Source organism: Rutidosis leptorrhynchoides, chromosome 2 (genome assembly GCF_046630445.1).
Source record: "Rutidosis leptorrhynchoides isolate AG116_Rl617_1_P2 chromosome 2, CSIRO_AGI_Rlap_v1, whole genome shotgun sequence".
Taxonomy (NCBI): Eukaryota; Viridiplantae; Streptophyta; class Magnoliopsida; order Asterales; family Asteraceae; genus Rutidosis; species Rutidosis leptorrhynchoides.
Window position 1 is genome coordinate 167191334 of NC_092334.1, and position 10415 is coordinate 167201748.

The window sequence follows — 10415 nt, forward strand, 5'->3', positions numbered from 1 at the left end:
TTCAAATATGATAACAAGTATGATACTAATAATAACAATAACAATAACAATCAAAACAATCACAATAATAATAATAATACTAATAATAATTAATATATAATAACAATAATAAAATTAGAAAAGAAAACTACCTCACATGAAAAGAGTTTCAAAAAAAAAAAAGAAACTACCGTCCTCTGGACTCGATCTCGTGACCACATGCTCACACGCAAACACTCTCGACCATCCCACCAATTCTGATTCTCTGTACTAATATTGAATTTAAATTTTATATATAAACTGTTTTTCTTCTATTCCTCTTCTTTTCCACAAGTCTCATGGATTCAACAAAACATCAATAACCAAAAAAAAAAAAAAAAAAAAAAAAAATCAGGGTTCGTTTTAAAGCTTCAAAACATTACAGAAAAAAAAATAATTTGGGTTCTAAAATAAAAAAAAAAAACACTAAAGGCCTACTGCAGCGTCGGTTCTTGGAACAAAACAAAAAAAATTGATTTCGTAATAGATAACATTATAGATAATGTTTATAACACGAAATAGTTTTCTAAACATGTATAAAAACTACTGGAATCGTCAATTTGATCAGAAACATATACACGAACGCGAATTTGTCTCAAGAACAATTGTTGACTTTTTTTTAAACTAAACTTTGACTTCAAAATTCAAGATCGATATAAAGATTTGAGAGTTGAGATTTTGCAGATAGATTCAAAGAAAGATTTCTAACCTTTCTGCATTTTTAGATTTTGAAACTTTATTCGAAATTGAATTAAGAGAAAAAAAAATTGGAGCGTGCAGAGAAGAAGAAAAAAAAAATATCGCTGTGCTCTTTAATCCCATTGGATTTCCTTTTTATTTGATTTGCAATTATACATAATCATTTTGTAATAATAGAGATCGGTTGATAAAAAATGGAGAAAATGTCAACACAGGTTCACGAGTTTGGAGCAGGAAAGAAACAAAAAAAAATAATAATAATAGAGATAAAGGATACAGAGGTCAAGCGTATAATATAGATCCCTACTGTTTTTTTTAATTAATAATAATAATATATAATAACAATACTATTAATATCTAATAATATTAATAAAATTAATAATAATGATAAATATAATATTAATGATAATAATAATTGTAAAAATGATAATAATAATAATAATAATAATAATACCATACTAATTATGATAATATTAATATTTTATCGATAATAATAATATTAGTAATAATAATCTAATTTATACATCCAATTTCATCTTTATATGATATAAAGTGATATTATGAATACAAATATTGATATTTGACGATACAAATAACATTACTACAACAACTATATTTGTATTTAAATTTAATTTATTAATATCATCTTTTATTATGTAATATTTAATAATTATGTAATATGTATTGTAACATATACTGAATATTATATATTTATGCATTTTAATATAAATATATTATAATATTTATTTACATACTAATTATATTATACTTATGTATGTAATTATGAAAAATATAAATGTTTTATATATGTAAGTATTATATATATTTATTAAAATAGTACATTATTTCATCATAGATATATTATAAATTTCTACATATACATAATATAATAATTATGTATAAAATCATATATATATAGTTATATTTATGTATATATGTATACTACCATATATATAAAATCATGTTTTAAATGTTGAGTAGATGATTAATTATGTATATTAAACAATTAACTACAAAGTATAACATTGTACATTTAATATTTTGATAACGTTGGTAAAATATGTTTGAATCATTTATATACAATATACTATATATATTCAAAATGAAAATCTTTAGTTATTAAATGTTATCTTTTATAATAACAAAATTACTTAATAGTTCATTAATACTAATATAATTAGTTTTATATATAATTATTTATATTTACATTCGTAGTTACAATTAAAGGTTCGTGAATCGTCGGAAATAGTTAAAGGTCAAATGTTATCATGAAATAGTTCAAACATAATGAGACTCGGTTTAATAGACTTTTCTTATCGAGTCGAATCATATAAGATTATGTTTAAATTTGGTCGGAAATTCCCGGGTCATCACAGTACCTACCCGTTAAAGAAATTTCGTCCCGAAATTTGAGTGAGGTCGTCATAGCTAACAATAAATATGTTTTCCTGACGAATATGAGTTGATAACTTGAGTTTTATCATCATTGAGTAATATGGATAAAAATAATTCAATTATTCGAAGAGTGCGAATGAAGCTATTCACAAAAGGATGAAATGAGAAACAAAGATTTGTTTTTAACTTTTGACGTAGTCAGGTTTGAATTTAGAAAATAAGGCGCGTCTTAACTTTTGACATTGCCTTGGTTGAATTCCGGAATTTAAGGGATTTAAAGAAAATCTTGAAGATCTATAAAATCTGATTCTTCGGGATTTATGGAAATTAAGATCTCTTTAATTAAATACGGTGATCTGCCCCGATTACTACGTCTGATATTTCCAGTATAAATTAAGCTCTTCCTTTCCATTATTCTCACCATTCTTATACTTTCTTTCTTAGTTCATACATCCAAAAGATTCTGAAAATGATTAATCCAGTTCTGATCCTTGTCCTCATCCTTACTATCGCAACAATCATTCTCCTTTTCCAACTTCCACCAGAGGAATCTGCTTTCTTCTACTTCGCCCTCGGGATTATAATGTTTTTAATTCTCCCGTGTCTTTATGTTGCGATAAACATTGATATACACGGTTTGTAATTTATGTGTTGTTATCGGACTTTATATTCTCCCTTATATTTCAAAGCTCTATGCTTTTGTTTTCTCTTCCCGACTTCAAGTCAAGCGAATAATGGTCCAGAATTTATAGATATAGAGTTTCGAATGATTATAATGTTCTAAGCATGAAGGAACGTGATAGCACGATTTGATTTTCAAATTTATCAACATCACGGAAGATAGAACCATCAAGAATACATTTTCTTGATTTGTTACGGAGTTAAGTAGGATGAAAGAGTTATGTAACATGGCACATGATGACGTTATGATCTGTGAATCATCACGTTTCATTTAGAAACTCAGCATGACTTACTGTAATATAATCACGTTGATCAAGTGTCATTATATTATACTAACTCATGCATCAGTTCCCATCATTACTACAATAACATTCATATTTTAAGCTTGAAAATTTACAGAATATAGAAACTAACAGTTTCTATATGATGTAATACTGATAGCACGAAAAGATTAATGATTTCAGATAAGAATAGTTATAAAAATATCTCCAGAAATATGAAGGATATTTATAATGAAAGGTACGATAATATCTCAGAATATCTAAGATCAGAGGATGATAGAAACTATTGTCTGCAAGGGTTTAGAGTAAGGAGCAAGTTATTCACTATAGACTTTAGCAGACATTGAATTATTTGGATTCTTTGAAGTCAAACTTATTCTTTGTGATTTATCCACGGCTTTCTTCATAGTTTCGCATAATCTGCTTTTCGGTACTATATTTTCTATTGAATGTTTCCAATATATTGATACACAGGAAGCACGAAGAGGTATATAATTTCGGACGAGAATATTTATGAAAATATCCTCAGAAATATCAAAGATATTGATGATGATATTTTGGAATTTCTAAGTTCGACGGTTGATGGAGAAAGATTTTCCGCAAGATTTTAACATGACTTCGGAGCAAGATATTCTCTAAAGATTTCAACGGATCCAGAATTACCTGAATCCTTTGAATATAGGATTTGGTCCTTGTATTTGTCCTTGGTCTCCTTCATGGGTAACTCAATCTGTTTTTCAATACCCAATTTTCTATCGAGCGTTCCTAACACTCCTTTCTTTATCATCAAACTTTTGTCCGTTTAGACCATCTACCATTTTTCTGTTTCCTCTGCATTTAATGCTATGATATCTGAATCATCGGTTATTAATCCGAGGTGGTTTCAGGAGAATTGTGTTTTTAGATGATTAAACGCTGATGGTAATATGATGGAATATGAAAGGTTACCTGGTAACAATAAAAGAGCACGCGTATATATAAACGTTATAATAAGGTTGTTTCGTACGAAAAGTCGAAGTTGACTTGTTGGAGTTGTGACAAAATTGGCTAATTTTGAAAAGGGATCGCAAAGTTGTTTTTGTTAATAAATGCCAAAGGATCTGACGCGGCTACGTGTTGAACTTTTACTCAATTGCCGAGAGTTTCTCAGGTGCATACCTATATGCATAAATCTTTCCTTCCGTAGATGAAGTGCGGTTGATTCATCCTATCGATTGAGGTGTTTTCAAGAATCATGAAAGGTTTGAACGCAGAATGTAATCGTGAAGATACAAATGAGGTTTAAGACGAAATCAAGTGGCAAACTTGAAGAATTGTTTAGTTTCATATGTTATATTCAATATTTTAATTCATTTTAATTGTCCAATGTTATTAGTCCACAGTCGATAGTCCACAGTTGACAGTGCAATCATTCATATATAGTTTAATATATAATATTTGAATTAATTAATACGTATCGTGACCCGTGTACATGTCTCAGACTCGATCACAACTCAAAGTATATATATTATTATAGAATCAACCTCAACCCTGTATAGAGAACTCGATCATTACTGCATATAGAGTGTCTATGGTGATTCCAAATAATATATATAGATGTGTCGATATGATATGTCAAAACCTTGTATACGTGTCCCGATATTTAAAGTGCGTAAAATAAATAACAGAAATTAAATGACGATAAATAAAGTGCGTAAAGTAAATAACAGAAATTAAATGACAATAAATAAAATTGCGAGAATATAAATTGCGATAAAATAAATTGCGATAAATAAATTGCGATAAATAAAATGTAATACGGAATTAACAGTTAGCTAGGAACAGTTAGCTAGGATTTTGTTAGCGTGGTTTCTTAATAAAATTTAATATTGTTAATTAGTCTGTTTCTAATCAATTTTTATTGTGTCCATTATTTCTTCATTATGCCACTTGTTGGATTCTGATAGGTCAAAATTCAAATATGAAATTGAATTTGAATGAAAATAGTTATTCTTTGGTGAACGGATAAGTATCCCGGTGGTTGTAAATAGGATAGTGAATAACTGTTGAATCAGATTCGAAGAATATATAGTGTAACTTATTAATGTGAAATTTAAATATTCCTCGGGTATTACCTACCCGTTAAAATATTTTTATTATTAACAGTTTGTACAAAAGAATTTTTAATTACAATCTTTATGAAAACATATATACATATATATTTTCTTCAGATGTAATCATGAATTTAATGAGTTAACATGATATTAAACTCATTTAGTTTTCAGTTGGAACTAGAATAAATAATCTCTAAAACATTAGAGATTACATAATCACCATGTCGAACGAAGATAACTGATGTAGAATGTCATGTAGAATGATGATTATACTCGAGGTATAGATTGAGATGTTGAGGCATGTGATATTGAAATTTGGGTTGTTGGTGGTACCGTTGGTGCCGGTGATTTGGATGAAGCTGGTACGTTTTGCACCATATTTTCCAAGACTACAACTTATGCGCGAAGTTCGTTAACTTCTTCTATTACACCGGGATGATTGTCGGTTCGGACGAGCGGATGAATGAGGTTTAGAATCTGAGATAGTATATGATCGTGATGAGATACTTTGGAAATGAGAGAGAAAATGGTGTCTCGAACAGGTTCGCCGGTAAACGTTTTAGGTCCATTGTCAAGAGGTGAATTTGGTTAGTGGAAATGATCGCCTTCTTCGCGTTTCCATTGATTAAGTCGACTACGAACCAATCTCCAATTCATTCAGAATAGATGATGGCTAATTGATCGATTCATTCCGGTTACTCTGCTTTCGGAGCTCGAGTGGAAATCCATATCGAAATAGCTGTCGGAATAACTATCGAAATAGCTATCGAAATCAGATGGACTCGAACTGGTTGAGGGATTCATCTCGTACGATCAGATGAAGGATTTTCGATAAGAAATAGATTATAGGATGTAGATTAGTACCCTGCAATACATAATTTACATATGCATATATAATACTAAAATCCCATAAGCTACGGAGGAATCTACGGAAGCTGTCAGGCAAAGGTAACAATAACAGATACGCTAAGATATGAATTTAACTATACACTGTCTATGCAATAAAGGCAGTAAGACGTGTCTTAGACTTTAAGGATGATAAGCAAATAATTTTTCGACACTAAATGATAAGCAAAACTTTTGACATGCAAACACGGTCGAAGTCCAGACTCATTAATGCATTCTAACGACTATCAGTTAGACTCACTAATGCAAGACCTGGTTCGCTAAGACCACCGCTCTGATACCAACTGAAATGTCCCGTTCTTATTGATTAAAAACGTTCCATATTAATTGATTTCGTTGCGAGGTTTTGACCTCTATATGAGACGTTTTTCAAAGACTGCATTCATTTTTAAAACAAACCATAACCTTTATTTCATAAATAAAGGTTTAAAAAGCTTTACGTAGATTATAAAATAATGATAATCTAAAGTATCCTGTTTACACACGACCATTACATAATGGTTTACAATACAAATATGTTACATCGAAATCAGTTTCTTGAATGCAGTTTTTACACAATATCATACAAACATGGACTCCAAATCTTGTCCTTATTTTAGTATGCAACAGCGGAAGCTCTTAATATTCACCTGAGAATAAACATGCTTTAAACGTCAACAAAAATGTTGGTGAGTTATAGGTTTAACCTATATATATCAAATCGTAACAATAGACCACAAGATTTCATATTTCAATACACATCCCATACATAGAGATAAAAATCATTCATATGGTGAACACCTGGTAACCGACATTAACAAGATGCATATATAAGAATATCCCCATCATTCCGGGACACCCTTCGGATATGATATAAATTTCGAAGTACTAAAGCATCCGGTACTTTGGATGGGGTTTGTTAGGCCCAATAGATCTATCTTTAGGATTCGCGTCAATTAGGGTGTCTGTTCCCTAATTCTTAGATTACCAGACTTAATAAAAAGGGGCATATTCGATTTTGATAATTCAACCATAGAATGTAGTTTCACGTACTTGTGTCTATTTTGTAAATCATTTATAAAACCTGCATGTATTCTCATCCCAAAAATATTAGATTTTAAAAGTCTTTTAATGGATCGTGAGGTTAAAAGACTTAAGCAAAACAAGATACCAATTGTTAAGGTTCGATGGAATGCTCGTAGAGGACCCGAGTTCACCTGGGAGCGTGAAGATCAGATGAAGAAGAAATACCCGCATCTATTTCCAGAAGATTCGTCAACACCTTCAACAGCTTAAAATTTCGGGACGAAATTTATTTAACGGGTAGGTACTGTAGTGACCCGAACTTTTCCATGTTTATATATATTAACTGAGATTGATATTTATATGATTATATGTTTCCAACATGTTAAGCAATCAAACTTGTTAAGACTTGATTAATTGAAATAGGTTTCATATAGACAATTGACCACCCAAGTTGACCGGTGATTCACGAACGTTAAAACTTGTAAAAACTATATGATGACATATATATGGATATATATATAGTTAACATGATACTATGATAAGTAAACATATCATTAAGTATATTAACAATGAACTACATATGTAAAAACAAGACTACTAACTTAATGATTTTTAAACGAGACATATATGTAACGATTATCGTTGTAAAGACATTTAATGTATATATATCATATTAAGAGATATTCATACATGATAATATCATGATAATATAATAATTTAAAATCTCATTTGATATTATAAACATTGGGTTAACAACATTTAACAAGACCGTTAACCTAAAGGTTTAAAAACAACACTTACATGTAACGACTAACGATGACTTAACGACTCAGTTAAAATGTATATACATGTAGTGTTTTAATATGTATTTATACACTTTTGAAAGACTTCAATACACTTATCAAAATACTTCTACTTAACAAAAATGCTTACAATTACATCCTCGTTCAGTTTCATCAACAATTCTACTCGTATGCACCCGTATTCGTACTCGTACAATACACAGCTTTTAGATGTATGTACTATTGGTATATACACTCCAATGATCAGCTCTTAGCAGCCCATGTGAGTCACCTAACACATGTGGGAACCATCATTTGGCAACTAGCATGAAATATCTCATAAAATTACAAAAATATGAGTAATCATTCATGACTTATTTACATGAAAACAAAATTACATATCCTTTATATCTAATCCATACACCAACGACCAAAAACACCTACAAACACTTTCATTCTTCAATTTTCTTCATCTAATTGATCTCTCTCAAGTTCTATCTTCAAGTTCTAAGTGTTCTTCATAAATTCCAAAAGTTCTAGTTTCATAAAATCAAGAATACTTTCAAGTTTGCTAGCTCACTTCCAATCTTGTAAGGTGATCATCCAACCTCAAGAAATCTTTGTTTCTTACAGTAGGTTATCATTCTAATACAAGGTAATAATCATATTCAAACTTTGGTTCAATTTCTATAACTATAACAATCTTATTTCAAGTGATGATCTTACTTGAACTTGTTTTCGTGTCATGATTCTGCTTCAAGAACTTCGAGCCATCCAAGGATCCATTGAAGCTAGATCCATTTTTCTCTTTTCCAGTAGGTTTATCCAAGGAACTTAAGGTAGTAATGATGTTCATAACATCATTCAATTCATACATATAAAGCTATCTTATTCGAAGGTTTAAACTTGTAATCACTAGAACATAGTTCAGTTAATTCTAAACTTGTTCGCAAACAAAAATTAATCCTTCTAACTTGACTTTTAAAATCAACTAAACACATGTTCTATATCTATATGATATGCTAACATAATGATTTAAAACCTGGAAACACGAAAAACACCGTAAAATCGGATTTACGCCGTCGTAGTAACACCGCGGGCTGTTTTGGGTTAGTTAATTAAAAACTATGATAAACTTTGATTTAAAAGTTGTTATTCTGAGAAAATTATTTTTATTATGAACATGAAACTATATCCAAAAATTATGGTTAAACTCAAAGTGGAAGTATGTTTTCTAAAATGGTCATCTAGACGTCGTTCTTTCGACTGAAATGACTACCTTTACAAAAACGACTTGTAACTTATTTTTCCGACTATAAACCTATACTTTTTCTGTTTAGATTCATAAAATAGAGTTCAATATGAAACTATAGCAATTTGATTCACTCAAAACGGATTTAAAATGAAGAAGTTATGGGTAAAACAAGATTGGATAATTTTTCTCATTTTAGCTACGTGAAAATTGGTAACAAATCTATTCCAACCATAACTTAATCAACTTGTATTGTATATTATGTAATCTTGAGATACCATAGACACGTATACAATGTTTCGACCTATCATGTCGACACATCTATATATATTTCGGAACAACCATAGACACTCTATATGTGAATGTTGGAGTTAGCTATACAGGGTTGAGGTTGATTCCAAAATATATTTAGTTTGAGTTGTGATCAATACTGAGATACGTATACACTGGGTCGTGGATTGATTCAAGATAATATTTATCGATTTATTTCTGTACATCTAACTGTGGACAACTAGTTGTAGGTTACTAACGAGGACAGCTGACTTAATAAACTTAAAACATCAAAATATATTAAAAGTGTTGTAAATATATTTTGAACATACTTTGATATATATGTATATATTGTTATAGGTTCGTGAATCAACCAGTGGCCAAGTCTTACTTCCCGACGAAGTAAAAATCTGTGAAAGTGAGTTATAGTCCCACTTTTAAAATCTAATATTTTTGGGATGAGAATACATGCAGGTTTTATAAATGATTTACAAAATAGACACAAGTACGTGAAACTACATTCTATGGTTGAATTATCGAAATCGAATATGCCCCTTGTTATTAAGTCTGGTAATCTAAGAATTAGGGAACAGACACCCTAATTGACGCGAATCCTAAAGATAGATCTATTGGGCTTAACAAACCCCATCCAAAGTACCGGATGCTTTAGTACTTCGAAATTTATATCATATCCGAAGGGTGTCCCGGAATGATGGGGATATTCTTATATATGCATCTTGTTAATGTCGGTTACCAGGTGTTCACCATATGAATGATTTTTATCTCTATGTATGGGATGTGTATTGAAATATGAAATCAGAGATAAAAATCATTCATATGGTGAACACCTGGTAACCGACATTAACAAGATGCATATATAAGAATATCCCCATCATTCCGGGACACCCTTCGGATATGATATAAATTTCGAAGTACTAAAGCATCCGGTACTTTGGATGGGGTTTGTTAGGCCCAATAGATCTATCTTTAGGATTCGCGTCAATTAGGGTGTCTGTTCCCTAATTCTTAGATT